This window comes from Danio rerio, chromosome 12, assembly GCF_049306965.1.
Source record: "Danio rerio strain Tuebingen ecotype United States chromosome 12, GRCz12tu, whole genome shotgun sequence".
Classification (NCBI taxonomy): domain Eukaryota; kingdom Metazoa; phylum Chordata; class Actinopteri; order Cypriniformes; family Danionidae; genus Danio; species Danio rerio.
Window position 1 is genome coordinate 28,530,063 of NC_133187.1, and position 18,408 is coordinate 28,548,470.

The 18,408-nt window shown below is 39.7% G+C and overlaps 1 long non-coding RNA gene across 1 annotated transcript in view; it reads left to right on the plus strand.

Annotated features, from left to right (window-relative positions):
• The first annotated feature begins 7,332 nt into the window (after nucleotides 1–7,332).
• The window catches only part of LOC141376810 (uncharacterized), a 100,661-nt gene continuing 89,585 nt past the window's right edge, over nucleotides 7,333–18,408 (plus strand). The window contains exons 1-2 of the long non-coding RNA XR_012388033.1: nucleotides 7,333–7,839; nucleotides 17,135–17,214. This is a non-coding gene — a long non-coding RNA (uncharacterized lncRNA). The remainder of the gene's footprint in view (nucleotides 7,840–17,134; nucleotides 17,215–18,408) is intronic.

Below are 18,408 nucleotides of genomic sequence, written 5' to 3' on the forward strand. Positions count from 1 at the left end.
ACTGTGCGCTCCCTAGGTAAAAGATTTAAAATATAAATAAATATACATGTAAGCACTGCTACATTTGAAGCTATTAAATTTGACATTAGAGGGTTTGAAAATTACACGGTGCTTTTAAAGAATTTAACACTGATATTTCTGCGAAATCTCCACATTTCAGCAAGAAACTGTTTAATAAACAAAATATTTTATGGAAGAGCTGCTGTAAGAGAGGGAAAGGGTGAAAGGGTTGGTGTACAACTATTAGAAAGTCGTTCAAATAAATGTCAAATAAAATTGAAAGACAAAAGAAAACAAAATGCTAGCTTTTAATCCTGTGTTGTTTGTTCATATTAAATAGTGGTTTTTTTAGTTGTGCTAAGTTTAAATATAATAACAGTGCTAGATATAGTTTCTGTTTTATATTTTATAGTTTTATATATTTTGCTGTCTTTATTCTTTATGTATGTATCCTGTACCAGTATGGTAATGACATCATGCACCTTCAATTTTACCAAAGACACCCTAATCTCATGCATTTCATAGTGTGCACAGAGTAGCATTATTACACAACCAGGGGCAGATTTCGTGATTTTGGGGCCCTACGCAATTCCAGCCATAGAGCCCAAGTCCTGAAATGCTCTCTTTCTACATTTATTTAATATTTATTTATATTGCTGTTTTTTAATATCACTCAATCTTCTTTTCGACATTTGAATTATTGCAATTTTCACATTTTAAATGGTTAGTTTTCTTAAAATGAATTTACAGCTAAAATAAAAAAAAAAATGAATGAATGAATGAATCAATTATTATTACTACATAACCTTCATTCATTCATTCATTTTTTTTTTTTTTTGGTTTAGTCTCTTTATTAATCTGGGTTCACCACAGTGAAATGAACTGCCAACTTATTCAACATATGTTTTATGCAGCGGATGCCTATCCAGCTGCAACCCATCACTGGGAAACACCCATAAACACTCATTCACACACATACACTATTGACAATTTAGCCTACCCAATTTACCTGTACCGCATGTCTTTGGACTTGTGGGGGAAACCAGAGCACCCGGAGGAAACCCACGCGAATATAGGAAGAACATGTCACGGTTGTGGATCTATCTGCTCTTCATTTGAAGTGTCTGCGTTGTGTGACAGTTCATTATTTATGGTATGTGTTTCTAAGTGTGTGTGCTTCTCTCTCTGTGCTTGTGTGGGACTCGCGTGCCTGTCAGTGGGTGTTTGTTTTCGTGGCATCAGCTGAGCGGTCACATGATCCTTGTTACCGGAACTATTGCGTGTCACCGCTCGGCTGTTAATCAGCGCGCTACAGGTGTAGCGCATTTTTGTGCCTATAAATGTTCAGCGTTCCTGTCTCACTTTGTCAGTTCGTTGTATGCTCACGGTGTTTTGTCTCTTGTCAGGATCCTCTCGCTGATTCTCGCTGGTGGTGAGTGGCTCGGTTGCTTCCTCGTTTCACTTTCGGATGCTTCCGGTTCCTTTGATGATGACTGTTTGATTCACTCTGTTGACGAGTGTCATGAACTTTCTATCGGCGCTGCCGACCAAGATCGCTACTGTTATTCCTGCTAAAAGACTGTGTACTTCCAGCCACTCACCATTTTCTCTGTCTTTTGTCTGTGATCTTCATTAAATAACTTTTACTTGCAATTGGGTTCCACGTCCTGATTATTGAGCGTCACAGAACGAACTGACCAACATGGACCCAGCAAGTGCCGCAGAAATTCAGGAGGTGCTTTCACGCAGTGTCGCCAGGATGGATCATCAAGACCAACAGATGAAAATGACCAGCCAAGCCATCCAAGCACTGGTCAATCAAGTTTCGGAGCTGACTACACAAGTCCAACGACTCAGCTCGGGTCTCAGCGCCGGATCCTCCTTACCAGCTCCCTCCGTCGACCCACCAGCCAGCCCGTTGGTCAACGAAACTCCCCGAACCACCGAACCACGACTACCTCCACCACAACCTTATGCAGGTGAACCCCATTTATGTAGAGCCTTTATTGCCAAATGTTCACTTTACATATCTCTTCAACCATCATCTTTTCCCACCGAAGAGAGCAAGGTGGCGTTTTTAATTAATCTATTGACTGGCAAAGCGGCATTATGGGGAACCACGGCGTGGGAGAAGAAACTTCCCTGCTGTCTGTCTTTTAAGTCGTTTTCAGAGGAGCTCAAGACGGTGTTTGATCAGGCTGCTTCGGGGAGGGAGGCATCCAGACGTCTCGCGGAGCTTCGCCAGGAGGATCACAGTGTGGCGGATTACTCCATTGATTTCCGCACCCTGGCGGCTGAGTGTGGCTGGAACAGTGAAGCCCAGTGGGACATGTTCTTTCACGGACTCGCGGACCACATAAAAGACGAAATTTATGCTTTGGAGCTGCCCAAGACGTTGGACGGTCTCATCAGTCTGGCTATAAGGGTGGACAACCGTCTGCAGCGCAGAGGCGTTCACAAGGAGTTCCGTCCTCAGGCCTGCTTTCCAGAGGCTACAACCCCCGATCCGGAACCTGAGCCCATGCAGGTGGGAAGATTTCGCCTCTCGTCGGAGGAGAGACGTCGTCGTCGCACAGGGGGACTGTGCATGTACTGTGGGGTTGGTGGTCATTATGCAGCCGTATGTCCAGTCAAGAACAAACCATCCACTGGTAAGAGTTTTTTGGTGGGCGAAATATTGACTGGGAAGGACACTTCAGGTTCCACTTTTCTACCCATTAAATTGGGAGTTAACTCGAACTTTCATTCCTGTGATGCGCTCATCGATTCAGGTGCTGAAGGGAGTTTTATCGATTCTAATCTAGTTAATAAGTTAAAAATTCCTTGTTTTCCTCTTTCTTCACCCATAGCTGTTCATGCACTTAGTGGACTACCTCTTCCTACTATCACGCACATCACGGCCCCTATTAGACTTATTACTTCAGGAAATCATACTGAAACTATTTCCTTTTTTCTCACTAAGACTGTTAAGAATCCTGTCATTCTGGGACATCCGTGGTTGGTGTTACACAAGCCACATATTAACTGGGGCCACAACACAGTCTTTTCTTGGAGCGAGAGCTGTCATAAGTCTTGTCTATTGTCTGCTTGTTCCACTGTGTCTTGTTCTGTGTTTCAGGAAGAGCAGGTGGATCTGTCAAACGTGCCCCGTGAGTACCATGACCTGAAGAGAGTGTTCAGTAAGTCCCGGGCTGCTTCTCTACCTCCTCACCGTCCCTATGACTGTGCTATAGACTTATTGCCAGGTACGTCTCCGCCTAAAGGCAAGTTATATTCGCTGTCTGTTCCAGAGAGGGAGGCCATGGAGAAATATATTTCTGATTCTCTAGCAGCCAAGATCATCCGCCCGTCTTCTTCACCGGCGGGGGCGGGATTTTTTTTTGTGAAAAAGAAGGATGGTTCCCTTCGTCCGTGCATAGACTATCGAGGGCTGAACAGCATCACGGTTAAGAATACTTATCCTTTGCCGCTGATGTCTTCAGCCTTCGAGCGTCTGCAGGGGGCGAACTTTTTCACAAAATTAGATCTTCGCAATGCTTATCATTTGGTTCGCATAAGACCCGGGGATGAGTGGAAAACAGCGTTTAACACCCCTAGAGGGCATTTTGAGTATTGCGTTCTGCCCTTCGGCCTTTCCAACGCTCCGGCTGTTTTTCAGGCACTCGTCAATGACGTGTTGAGAGATATGATAGATCAGTTTATTTATGTCTACCTGGATGACATTCTGATTTTTTCCCACTCTCTCCAGGAGCACATTCAACATGTCAGACGAGTGTTGCAGAGGCTGTTAGAGAATGGGCTTTATGTCAAGGCGGAGAAATGCGTTTTTCATGCACAGTCGGTTCAGTTCTTGGGACATATCGTGTCAGTCGAGGGGATGCGCATGGATCCAGAGAAGATTCAGGCTGTGGTAGATTGGCCAACCCCAGATTCCCGTAAGGCCCTGCAGAGGTTTCTGGGTTTTGCCAATTTCTACCGGCGTTTTATCCGCAATTTCAGCCAGCTCGCCACACCTCTGACTTCCTTGACCTCCTCCAAAACGCCGTTCAGGTGGTCCAGTGCAGCCGAGGCTGCCTTCTCCAAACTAAAAGGCTGTTTCGTTTCAGCCCCGATCCTCATTGCCCCTGACCCTTCCAGGCAGTTCGTGGTGGAGGTCGATGCGTCGGAGGTTGGGGTCGGAGCCATCCTGTCCCAGCGTTCCGCCTCGGATGGCAAGGTCCATCCTTGCGCGTATTTTTCTCATCGATTATCTCCTGCAGAAAGAAATTACGACATTGGTAATCGAGAGTTGTTGGCCGTCAAGCTTGCTTTGGAGGAGTGGCGTCACTGGTTAGAAGGCTCGGGGGTGCCTTTTATCGTCTGGACCGATCACAAAAATCTTGAATATATTAGATCTGCTAAAAGATTGAACTCCAGGCAGGCTCGGTGGGCATTATTTTTCGGACGGTTTAATTTTACCATCTCGTACAGACCAGGTTCCAAGAACATCAAACCTGATGCGTTATCACGTCTTTTCGATCCTTCAGATCGCAAGTCATCTTCTGATTCTGTACTTCCTCAGAACATCGTCGTAGCTAACATATCTTGGGAGATCGAGTCGAGGGTCCGTGCAGCCCTGGATGGGGTAACGCCCCCGATCGGATGTCCACCGAGTTGTTTGTTTGTGCCAGAGGGATTACGGTCCGACGTCGTCCGGTGGGGTCATTCCTCCAAGGTAGCTTGTCACCCAGGGGTGAGTCGCACATTATTTGTTATCAAACAACGATTTTGGTGGCCAGCTATGGCTCGCGATGTGCGTGATTTTGTTTTGGCTTGCTCTGTCTGTGCGGTTTCCAAGTCTTCCAATCGCCCACCTGCTGGACTCCTCCAACCGCTGTCAGTGCCTTCGAGACCCTGGTCACACATTTCGCTAGATTTTGTTACGGGTCTTCCATCCTCTAACGGTAACACGGTAGTTTTGACCGTGGTGGACCGGTTCTCGAAGGCTGCTCATTTCATCTCTCTGCCCAAATTACCATCAGCCAGAGAGACAGCGGTTGCTGTCATTGATCATGTCTTTCGCATTCATGGCCTCCCGACGGATGTGGTCTCTGACAGGGGGCCTCAGTTTGTCTCTAAATTTTGGAGAGAATTCTGCCGTTTATTGGGGGCCACTGTTAGTCTTTCTTCTGGTTTTCATCCCCAGAGTAACGGCCAGACCGAGAGAGCCAATCAGGATCTTGAGCGCACATTGCGATGTTTGGTCTCGCAGAATCCATCCTCTTGGAGCCAACAACTTTCGTGGGTGGAGTACGCACATAATTCGTTACCAGTGTCTGCCACGGGCCTTTCTCCGTTTCAGTGTAGTCTAGGTTACCAGCCACCAGTTTTTCCTAGTCTGGAATCTGAAGTTGCGGTTCCCTCTGTTCACGCCTTTGTCCAGAGGTGCCGCCGCACTTGGAATAGGGCCAGACAGACCCTCCTCCAAGTGGGGAAGCGCACCAAGGCTAAAGCCGATCGCCACCGGTCTAAGCCTCCCGTTTACGTTGTCGGTCAAAAAGTGTGGCTTTCTACGAAAAACATTCCGCTCCGCACCGTCTGCAATAAGTTAGCCCCTAAATTTATTGGCCCTTTTATTGTCACTAAGATCATTAATCCTGTGGCAATCCGCCTCAAATTACCTCCAGCGTACAGGAGAATTCATCCCGTGTTCCATGTCTCCAAAGTAAAGCCCGTTTTTCATACGGCAATTAATCCGCACACACCAGTTCCCCCCCCGCCGCGTCTCGTAGATGGGGAGACTACTTATTCGGTTAAGCGCATTCTGGACTCTAGACGGAGGGGACGAGGATTTCAGTACTTGGTGGACTGGGAAGGTTACGGTCCGGAGGAGAGAAGTTGGGTTCCGGCCGGGGACATATTGGACCACTCTCTTATCGATGATTACAATCGCCAGGTAGGCTCGTCTGGGGACGCCAGGAGGCGTCCGTAGGGGAGAGGGTAATGTCACGGTTGTGGATCTATCTGCTCTTCATTTGAAGTGTCTGCGTTGTGTGACAGTTCATTATTTATGGTATGTGTTTCTAAGTGTGTGTGCTTCTCTCTCTGTGCTTGTGTGGGACTCGCGTGCCTGTCAGTGGGTGTTTGTTTTCGTGGCATCAGCTGAGCGGTCACATGATCCTTGTTACCGGAACTATTGCGTGTCACCGCTCGGCTGTTAATCAGCGCGCTACAGGTGTAGCGCATTTTTGTGCCTATAAATGTTCAGCGTTCCTGTCTCACTTTGTCAGTTCGTTGTATGCTCACGGTGTTTTGTCTCTTGTCAGGATCCTCTCGCTGATTCTCGCTGGTGGTGAGTGGCTCGGTTGCTTCCTCGTTTCACTTTCGGATGCTTCCGGTTCCTTTGATGATGACTGTTTGATTCACTCTGTTGACGAGTGTCATGAACTTTCTATCGGCGCTGCCGACCAAGATCGCTACTGTTATTCCTGCTAAAAGACTGTGTACTTCCAGCCACTCACCATTTTCTCTGTCTTTTGTCTGTGATCTTCATTAAATAACTTTTACTTGCAATTGGGTTCCACGTCCTGATTATTGAGCGTCACAGAACATTCAAACTCCACACAGAAATGCCAACTGACCCAGCCGAGGCTCAAACCAGCTACCTTCTTGCTGTGAGGCGATCGTTCTACCCACTGCGCAACCACATCGCCTATTACATTATTATATTATATTTTATTGTATATGAAATAATATTTACTTACATTATATTGTAATTGTTTAAATCTAACCATACAAAATATGATATAAATGATGTTATATATAATTATAATTTAGTTTTAATTCATAGTTCTAGATATTTATTGGGGGCCCTTTAGATATCCTCGCTTATTGGGTAAATCCGCACAACCCTAAAATCAAGTGTATGGTACTGATGAACTGGGTTGCTGATCATAAGTGGAAGAACCACAAGCGAATCGGTCGACTGTGGAATAATAAAAGTTCTGCTGGTTTAAAGTTGTCGCGCTCATATCTCTTCAGCAATTGGTTTAACTGTCTTGCTTCATGGACTTTAAACTACTGACAACAAGTTTGTAATACTAAAGCTCATCTAACAATTTTTATCCCCCAAGTCCAATCAAAAAATGGCGCTTGCTTTTTGTTTAAAATCATTTTTTTAAATAAGCTGAAACAACACAATTCTTCAGATTTGGGGTGGACCACTTAAATGTTTTATGTTCAATCCACTTATATTTGTGCAAATTAATAAGATAACTTAATTCCTTCATGTTGTCCCGAAACAAACTGATTGTGGAACCCAGCATTTTTACTGAAGACCACAACTCCCATGATTCCACACTCAGGTACAGCTTTTGTTATGAATAATAATATGTTGTAATATGTATAGCTACACGTTGTAACTTTTTTAATTCAAATATAATAAGAGTGTAAAGAATCTAAACAAACCGGTCTTAACCCAAATACACTGTAAAAATGCCTAATTTTGTTTGGAGTATGCTCAATTTTTGGTGTATGGTTAGCGGGCGTGAGCCGTCAGTTTGAGCACGTGAGGAGGACCGTCGCTTTTTAAACTGAAGTGGGATTGTTTATGTCATTTGGTTAAACTCTTGTATCAAATGTCAGCCTAAACATAAATTGTCCATTGAGACGTTTATATAGCTTGAAATGATCCTTTAACTTTTCAAAATTCACTGTAAAAAATATATAAAGGTGTTAGTGGTCTACTAATGTGACTACTCGTTGCGTTTTAGTGTATATTTCCGATCGATTTTCTTCTGGATGGACAATCACATGTAGCCTACTCAAAGCAAGACGGCAAAGCAAACTTCGTTAGTTCAAGTAAGTAAACATATTTACTAAAATTATTTAAAACCTATAGTTCTTAAAACAGTGCTGCTTAACTTAATAAATAGCCTACATTTTTTACATAGACCTTTAATAATGTTTTAAAATTATAGATCCGTCTGTCTGTCTGTCTGTCTGAATGGATTTGTTGGATGGAGGATTGCAAATATTGTGTGCACTTGTAGTGTTGCTGAATTATGACCACTTTGTACATTTCCATTAAAGTATAAATCGCCTGGACTACAGTACACTTTATCTTTTGCGTTCTGTATTCTTAGATAAAAGTCACAGAAATTAGACTTGGATGATAATAAATGGAGTATACTTTGAAAGGCTGTGTAACCTTGAGTGCAACGTATATAGACAGACAGCTACTCTTATTGATATCATTAAGGAACACAGGTGCTCGACATGGGCACTGAAAAAAAGATACATTTAAAAAATGGTGCTTTTAAAAAGTGTCATGGAAAGTAGCTCTGCCTGTGGGCCACGTTGGGCTGATTATTTGTCTACATTAACTATGGATTCAGTATACACGCACCGGCCACTTTATTAGGTACATTTGTTCAACTGCTCATTAACGCAAATTTCTAATCAATCAAATGGCAGCAACTCAATGCATTTAGGCATGTAGACATGATCAAGACGGTCTGCTGCAGTTCAAACTGAGCATCACTATGGGGAAGAAAGGTGATTTAAGTGAATTTGAACGTGGTATGGTTGTTTGTGCCAGATTGGTTGTTCTGAGTATTTCTGAAACTGCTGATTTACTGGGATTTTCATGCACATCCATCTCTAGAGTTTACAGAGAATGGTCCAAAAAAACAGAACATATCCTGTGAGCGTCAGTTCTGTGTGTACAAATGCCTTGTTGATCCCAGAGGTCAGAGGAGAATGGCCAGGCTGGTTTGAGTTGATAGAAAGGCAACAGTAACTCAAATAACTACTCGTTACAACCGAGGTATGCAGAAGAGCATCTCTGAACGCACAACATATTGAACCTTGAGGCGGATGGGCTACAGCAGCAGAAAACCACACCAAGGGCCACTCCTGTCAGCTAAGAACAGGAAACTGAGGCTACAATTCACACAGGTTCACCAAAATTGGACCACAGAACATTGAAAAAATGTTGCTTGGTCTGATGAGTCCAAGTTTCTGCTGCGACATGGAAAGGTCAGAATTTGCATCCACAACATGAAATCATTGATCCATCCTGCCTTGTATCAATGGTTCAGGTTGGTGGTGGTGGTGTAATGGTGTAGGGAATATTTTGTTTTGGCTCACTTTGGGCCTATTAGTTCCAATTGAGCATCGTGTCAATGTCACAGCCTACCTGAGTATTGTTGCTGACTATGTCCATCCCCAATGACCACAGTGTACCCAACTTCTGATGGCTACTTCCAGCAGGATAATGCACCGTGTCATAAAGCGCAAATCATCTCAGACTGGTTTCTTAAACATGACAATGAGTTGACTCAAATGACTCAAATGGCCTTGCATTATGGATGTGCTGTCGACAAATCTGCAGCAACTGTGTGATGCTATCATGTCAACATGGACCAAAATCTCTAAGGAATATTTCCAGCATCTTGTTGAATCTATGCCACAAAGGATTAAGGCAGTTCTAAAGGCAAAAGTGGGTCCAACTTTATACAAGTAAGGTATACCCAATAAAATGGCTGGTGAGTGTAAAATTGACTAAAGGATTTAATAAGGAAAAATAAGCCTCTGTTAAATCATTGGTTGTAAAAATTAAATGTTTTTCATGTGTTCATTCACTCATAAATATCCTGTATTTTGTGCCTTAAATTACATTGGTTTTCTTTTTTACACATACTGTACACTACATATGTATAGTTCATGAGGGACACAAATGACAGGCATTTATGAAAATGAGCCACATGCGTGTCAGCTTTTAATAGGACAGATATGTCTTAGAAGACAAGTGTAGAAAGTAAAGTTTAATGAGCAGAAAAGTGCACTACAGCTTTAAAATTTCATACATCAGCTTAAACGCATCCTGAGTATAGACAGCCTAGTGAAACCCTTTAAGCCAGGCATCTTGTGAACGAGACTGACAGTAATTTAGAAGCAGTGCCCCTCTTCACTAGTCTCTAGTGATTCGGTCTCTCTCTACCCGTTAATTAGTTTGTCTCCAACTGCTGATTTAGCCTTGGTGTCCTTGCAGGAAACCGTGTGGTGGGTCTCTTTTACAGGCTGATTAATCCTGTTCGGGCCCATGGAGTGGTGTTAGACCCCGTCAGCAGCTTATTAGCATGAGTGCCTACTAGCAAAGCCCTGCTTCTGCTAAGGCTTAATAATATGTGTTTCTTCAACTAACATCCTTATTAGTGCTACTAAGTGACGATCACACATATAAATAGTACTGTGTGCTTTTTAATTAAGGACTATGAAATCATAGGCTTGATGAGCGAGCGGGTGATAAATGAGGGGTGTTCTTGTTCGGTGTTATGACTGCTGCTCCCGCGAGTTTGCCTCACACACACTAACAAAACACACATACACACACACACAATGTCTTCACACCTTGATTTATGATCTGAGGTGCAGCATCCACTTTACAGTGCTGTTTTGCTGAGAAGATAACACAGCAGCTCTAGAGATACAGGCGTGTAATGTTAAACATCAATTAGGTTGTTGAGATTCATGCATGTTGCATTTCCCTTTGGAATTTTCATCCTTTAGGGTCGTAACTAGCATTGACATTGAAATGGAAGAGACTGTTTTAGTCCTTCATTTTGTTAGGTTGAAACATGTTTTTTTATCATTTCTTTTCCCAAATAAATAGTTCAATTCCAAAATGTCAAATTCTGATTTTGGGACTACTACTAACTGCTAGGTTTTTGTTCAACTGCTTGTTAATGCAAATTTTTAATCAGCCAGCCATCACATATTTGTAACCTAATGCAATTACGCACATTTTTATTGTAAAGGCATTCTAAGGAAGTTCAAACTTGGCAACATAATGTAGATTAAAGTGGATTTAAGTGACTAAATATGAGTTAGTTGTTTGTGGCTAAAGGGCTAGTGCGCATATTTCAGAAACTGCTGATCTAGGGGCATTTTCATGCACAACCATGTCTAGGGTTTGTCAGAGAAGAATGCACACACTGAAATAAGTTAATAGAAATGTAAGAGTAAATCAAAAAACCCTGTACAAAAGTGCATCTTTGAACAAGGAACTCAACAAACTATAAAGCAGATGAGCTACAGCAGCAGAAGAAGAACACACTGGTGACTCTCCTGTCTGCTAAAAACAGCAAAATGAGGATACAGTACATGCAAGTTCAGTAAAATTGGACAACATAAAACTGAGAAAAGGGTTTCTCTGAAATCTTGAAATCTGCTTGAAGACAGGGATAGTAGGGTCAGATTTAGGCATAGTCAACATAAAAGCCAAGGTCAAACCTACCTTGAATCAATGTTTTCTTGGCTGACTTTTGGCGGTTCATTCCACTGTGGTGACCCTTGATGAATAAAGGGACTAAACCGAAAAGAAAATGAATGAATGAATGAATTAATTAATCTATCATTTATGACCACAGTGAACCCATCTTGTGATGCTACCTCTATCAGGACTAAAATATTATTCTGGCTTCTTGAACATGATAGTAAGTTTGCTATACTGAAATTACATGCACAGTTACCAGATATTAACCCAGTAAAGCAACTCTGGGGTGGGTTGAAATGAGAGATTTGCATCATGGATGTGCAGATGACAAATGTTGCCATGTCAATATGGACCAAAATTATTAAAATTTACTCACCCTGTGGCTCCAAACCTTTATGAGTTTTTTTTCAGTTAAACACGCAAGAATATATTTCTAAGAAGGTTAGAAATGGGTAACCATTACCTTCCACAGTAAGAATAACAAATACTGTGGAAGTCAATGGTTGTTAGTTTACAAATTTCTTTTGTGTTCAGCAGAAATAAGAAACTCAAAGAGGTTTGAGAGCAGTAAAGGGTAAGTAAATGATGACAGAATTAAACATTTTCAGTGAACTATCCCTTTAAATTGCGGTTTTATACAAAGTGATTAAAAATTATGAGATAAAAAGTGAAAATCTATTTATTTTGATTTCAGTAAGGGAAACTACATTCTACGCATCACTGCTCGCTCAATAAGAAGAGATTAAATGGGCCTGTTCTTCACACAAAGCTCTCATTTGACTTCAGAAGATGTGTAATCTACTGTAGCACAAATCAAAAAGAACCCATTTCATCATAGTTTTAGTGTGAAATATATAAAAAATGCACTCATTTATGTTCCACCAAAGAATATAAGAATTAAAAATATGAAACCAAATCGGATTGATGATCAAACCTTATGACTAATTAAACCTCCAATTTAGCTCATGCTCATCCCTTGAACACAAAATGGCCGATTCATTATTAAACAGTTTGCGCAAAAATTTTAATTCACTCAATGTTTTCTCGGTCACAAACCTGTTCATGCAGAGTTTCTGTATTCTGTTGAACACTAAAGAAGATGTTTTGAAAAAAGCTGAAAACCTGCAACCATTGACATCCACTGCAGGGAAAAAATATATAAAGTATTTCCAGCTTTCTTCAGAGTATCTTTTTTGTTCAACAGAAGAAAGAAAGTCAAACAGGTTTGTAACCAGTAAAGGGTGAGTAAATGATATCAGAATGTTCAGTTTTATATGAACTACCTCCATAAGCTTATGTCAGCCAAGCACTGCATTCACCAATGAATCCCGATGCAATGTTATAACATGAACACTAGGGTGTAACGAAGCTCACGTTTTTAGCTTTTGCACAGTCTTAATTCTTGCTGTCAGCTTATTTCTTTTTATTGCACATTATCCTTCTCCCAGAATCCACCTACACGTTCTCCTCTGCTCCTCTCCTCCAAAGGAGAGCTGGCAAGGCTTGCCAATGCAAAATAAATCTATTTTGATGTTCCTTACAGCTCTCTCTTCTTCTTCTCTTCTCAAGTATGCCTCACAATTCAGTTATGTTTAGAGGAGCTCTGGTGATTCATGCAGTCGAAGATATTCAGCGTGCCCTATTTCTACCTCTCCCTCCTCCTGCCGCCGCTGGTCTAATGAAGTTAGTGTGTATGCAGCGGAGAGAAGTAGATTAGAGCTGAGGTGATGAGGCAGAAGGAGAGCCGCAGTCCTCTTGTACTCAGACCTGGGGTCGGCCCGGATCAATTCCCTCTGCTCCTGAGGTGGAGATCTAATTGATTTTTGTACCCTGAGCCATCTGGCTCGGAGTAAGCATATGTGTGTGTGAGGGAGGGAGACAACAGATCACCTCTTGAATTTGGTTTTGAGCTCAGATTTGTTCTTTAAAAGCACTGACTGCACGCTGCTCTTTCTGTAGGGATCTAATTAAATCATTATGTGCTAGAGCATGTTTTTGACATCATCACCAGAGGTCATTTGTGTTGCTGAGGACTGACGACATCATCTGTGTCTTTATTCCACCTGAGAATACGTTCACCTAACGCAACGAGCTGTGCGTCATGCTGTTTTTCATTTCGAAGTGGATTCGTCAGTGACTAATAAAGATGAGCTAAAGATGAAAATGTGGGTTAAAATGAACATGTGGGGTGTCACGAGGGCGCAGTGGGTAGCACGATCGCCTCGCAACATAAAGGTCGCTGGTTCGAGCCTCAGCTGGGTCAGTTGGGATTTCTGTGTGGAGTTTGAATGTTCTTTCTGTATTCGCTCTGGTTTCCCCCACAATCCAAAGACATGCGCTATAGGTCAATTGAATAAGCTAAATTGGCTTAGTGTATGTGTGTGAATGCAGGAGTGTATGGGTGTTTCCCAGTGTGGGGTTGTGGCTGGAAGGGCATCCTCTGCGCAAAACATATGCTGAATATGTTGGTGGTTCATTCTGCTGTGGCGACCCCTGATTAAAGGGACAAAGCTGAACAGAAAATGAATGAATAAATATGTGTTGCAGTTTTCTTGAATACAAATTGTAGCTTGAATCGAAAGGAAGTAAATTATCTTAGTTATAATATATGAATAATATTAATAATAAATTATAATAAATAAACATTTGAGTCAATAGGAGAGAGTGGGGACAGTTGCAACACTTTTTGCATTACCTTCAGTTTCTCAGAGACAGTTTTTTTGGATACCTCAAATTTTTATATGATAAACCCACAGCTATTGGACACCCACCCATATTGCTATAATATGTGCACATATGATACTCTTTGCAGAATTTAAACTTCAACAGGTAAAGTCAAACGTTGCAACTGACTCCGAGCAGGGGGAATGTTGCAACAATCCATTGAGACAGTTGTAACAATCATTAAAATGTAAGAATAAGTCTAAAATATCAGGTTGGATTTTATTTTATTTATTTTTTTGGTGAACAGACTAAATGTAAATTTGGTAAAATTGATAAATGTGTTAAGTTGCACATATAAATACAGACTATTAAAAGAACAAGCAACAACCAATTATCAGGCCAAGAAAATAAACAAACATATTTTTTACTGAAAATCTAGACTAAGCTTTTATAAAATAATTTGAACTTTGAAATTATTTAATTAATCAAAGAATTCTTTAAAAAAATTAAATTACATTGAAACTGTGATCAATTTAAAAGTGTGCATTGTTAATATGGCAAGCTTTTATATGAATATCCCTTCAACAGCCACCCTAAGAAAAAAAAAACATTTAGATTGAATTTCCTAATGTCCCTTAATTGCTTATATCTCTATTTAACACACTCAATGCATTTTTTTCAACATGATCCCATAATTTCTAAAATATCAACCTCAACTAAATTGTAGATATGTTGGTTTGTGGTAAAAGTATCAAAATTAATGCATATACTATGAAATATCTGAAAATATGAAGTGTAAGACCAATTAATTTAAAAACATAATCAAAATAAAACATTTTTGAATACTAAAGCATCATTATTTTTTATAATTATGCCATAAAAAATTAGAAATTCTCATTTAACATGTTTCCTTGTTTTCTTTGTTTGTTTGTTTTTACAATAAAACCAAAATCAAGTGTAGTAGTGCAGCAGAATTGTTTGTTTGATTTAAATTTTTTGTAAGCAAACAATGCTTTGTGTGTAAATCGTTATTTAAAATGGTCTTTCTTTAAATTACTCATTATTTTAAAATTAGTCATTATTTAAAACAGTCAATATATGGTCAACCATTCGGTAGAGCAGACAGTTCAAGGGATATTGTAATTCGGGACAGTTGCAACAGCTGTCCCAACTCTAAGATACAATAGCTTTAACCCTTGATAGCTATACCTATTTAAAGCTAAGAAAACAGTTATTTAAATTCATTGAATGAATAATTTTTCACAAAAACAGATTAGACAGTATGAGAAAATTTCGGAACATTAAACAAATTACTTAAATTACTTTTTTTTTTCGCTAAAAAATTAGTTTTTTTCTGAAGGAATGGTCTCATGGATGATTTTCCTCAGATTGAAAGAGGGTCTAACTGAGAATGTGTAGTATAATATCATCAATGTAGCTCATACCTCAATGGAGGAATAAGTCTTGTTGCACCTGCCCCATGCTACAATCATCCTCACTCTCCCCTACTTACATTTGAAGCTTTATTTGTTCTGAATAAAATATGCCTTGGACAAAATGTTTAAATATTCTCAATAATTTAATGTTTTGAGGTGACTCCACAAATCCCTTGTGTTTAGAACTGTTGTGTTGGTCAAACATAGTCCCAACATGTAAACTTTACATTGCACATACTGTACTGCTATGTGACTATTGCGGATGGGCACATTGCGATATTGATGTTGAGACAATATTTTGTGCAGCCCTACTATATGTACCAGAGGAACGATATTACTGTATTGGTTTAAAAACTGTTACATTTCCAAACCATAGTAAACCCTGAGACTGTTTAGTGCCCCATGCCTACTTTAAATGCGTACATATTTTTGTAGATATACTTTTGAACTGCAGTCAAATAAATACAATTAAGCATTTGATACAATCTACATTGTAAAAGCGCTGTACAAATAAAGCTGAAAAAAACTTTTAATCATAGATTTGCTTGTAGTTTTGCATGAAATTGCACTTTGTTGAACCCAATCTGTTTAAATGTGTGTTGCATAAATTGAAATAATAATCTGAATTACAATCATTATGATTAAGTTACTTGTTTCAGGCATTTCCACGATTTAATGTGCTTTTGTTTGTTTCAAGGATTTTTTTTTTCAAATATTGCTAATATTTTAATGGTTTTTGTCCTGACCTTTAATAATAATCATCAAGGATTGCTTTATTTAGTTATTTTTAATTTATTTAATTATTCTTATCAAAATAGCAGACATTGCCACCCTTTAAGAAGATTAGATTTGCTTGTTTTAAGGATGCTATAATTTAACTCGGGTGAACAAAATGGATTCAGATGTTTTTTTGTTTTGTTTTGTTTTTGTTTTTGTTTTTTTGCTGCTGATGAAAAATAAATAACTGCATTTTCAAGCATTTACACATTGTAAAAAGGTAACTGTGCTTGTTTTAAAGTTCTTGTTTCCTGTTTTGTATTTTATAGCCAAATCTGATGAAATGTACAATCTGAGAAGCAAGCAAAGACGCTGATATACAGTAGAGATTACGTATAGCTCTTCAATAACTTCATGCTCAGCATAAACCTCCAGTTTGTTAGCTCATATTACATCAGTGATGTTTATATCTTTTCTTACAGTCTCCAAAGGAGGATGGTATTACAAATACATCATCATCAGCAACATTTGTAACAGCATGTTACTGTAATAGATATTAGTTATTTGTATCGGTCCATAACAATGTGCGTGTGCATGTTTGTTAGCGCATGTGGCATAGTGTTAGTATCCAGTCTCGTTGATGTATTCTCAGCTGGATCACAATCAAATAGAAGGATTTACGTGAGGTCATGTAAGGTTGAGTAAGGCTGCGCAGTCATTTGTACTATTTAAATAAACAGAAATGCCATTTCCACATGCAGCAAACACTCCAAATGAAAATCAGGTGCACTTTAGCACAGGTGCAAATGATTAGAAGCTCATTAGAGAGTAAATGGAGGGGCACAGCCTTATATAAACATCAGAAACTTGTGGTCAGGTTTGGTCTTAGCAGCTGAGGAGTGTGGCGACAACATGCTGAGATCAAAAGAGTGCGCAGAGACCTTCACAACAAACACTGCTGATGTTTGAGCGTTTGAGCAGCATTTTAAAGCATGATTCTTGTTTGTCACTTCACTGTTTGAAGAAAGAAACTTTGAAATGGTCATTTGTCTCGTTTCAGGGGTTTGGCCAAAAGTCACCGTCTGCCATTATGAGACTTGCATGTGATATCAAGAAGGGTAATGTCGCTGCCTTATGAAGGTATGAAGGAATCGTTTTAACATTTAAGTGTGTTTTTGGAGTGTTTCTACTGTTTCTATGTGGTTGCTTGGTGATCTGGATGGCTGATTATTGGTCATAAAAGCTCAAAGGTGTCTTTATATTATGTTGGGCCCTACACATGACTATAGTTTATCAGACACACCACAGAATTTCAGCATAATATAGATTATATTCAATTTGCAGTATACTGTATTATACATGTATGACGAAACATCACTTAAATATAAGCAATAAAGTGTTTTAAATATATGTACATCTTGGGTGGGCCTCTTTGACTGCTTGGATGGACAAAGTAATTATACAGCATTGCTTTTTGCACTTAAAGCACTATATAATAAAGTAATATATGTTTTGTAGGTAATATATATTGTTTGACAACTTGACATAAACAAATACATCACAACGGGTCTGTTTTTTTGTCATAAAAGCCTGACATTATCAAAACAACAAAACTTGTCATAAATGTGTCACAAACATGATTGTCATGGGGCCATTACAATTGTGTCATAAGTATTTTTCTGATAACTTTTCTTAGTGGAACAAACTGAATTTGTCATTTAAAAGTTTCATTTAAAAGTGTCAATATTCTGTCAAATATATGTAAAGGAGCGTCATTATTATTTATTGACATTTTAATGACAAATTCATGACAATCATGTTTATGACAGATTTATAACAAGTTTTTTTTTGTTTGATAATGTCAAGTTGACAAGAATAAGACAAAATGTGCATTAAAATGTTCTCTGATTTTGTTATAAGAGGTCATGTGATGATAAAAATGTGTAAATGGACAAACCAGCTGGCTGAGCACACTGTAAATGCATCTGAAATGTTGTTTGGTCATTCTAATAATTTCTGTATTAGCGTTATTATATTATTAATGACCTCAAGAATTGTCAAGAGCGCCTTTGCTCCGCGTCTGATGCCTTTAAATGCCAACACGCATTTATCGTGTGTCAGCATACTGCCTGTAAATTCCGTTTTTACTGTTGATATTTGGTGTCAGTTAATCAGGAAGTGATGATTTTGTTCTCTTTGACTACTCGAATGGAAACGCCGCTTTATTCGCATGTCTTATATGCGATATTCCAGGTGTGCGCATACATTTCTTTGGATGAAAACATAGCTTCTGTCATCTTTGCATTTAAATTGTCATATTTGAACTAATGGCAG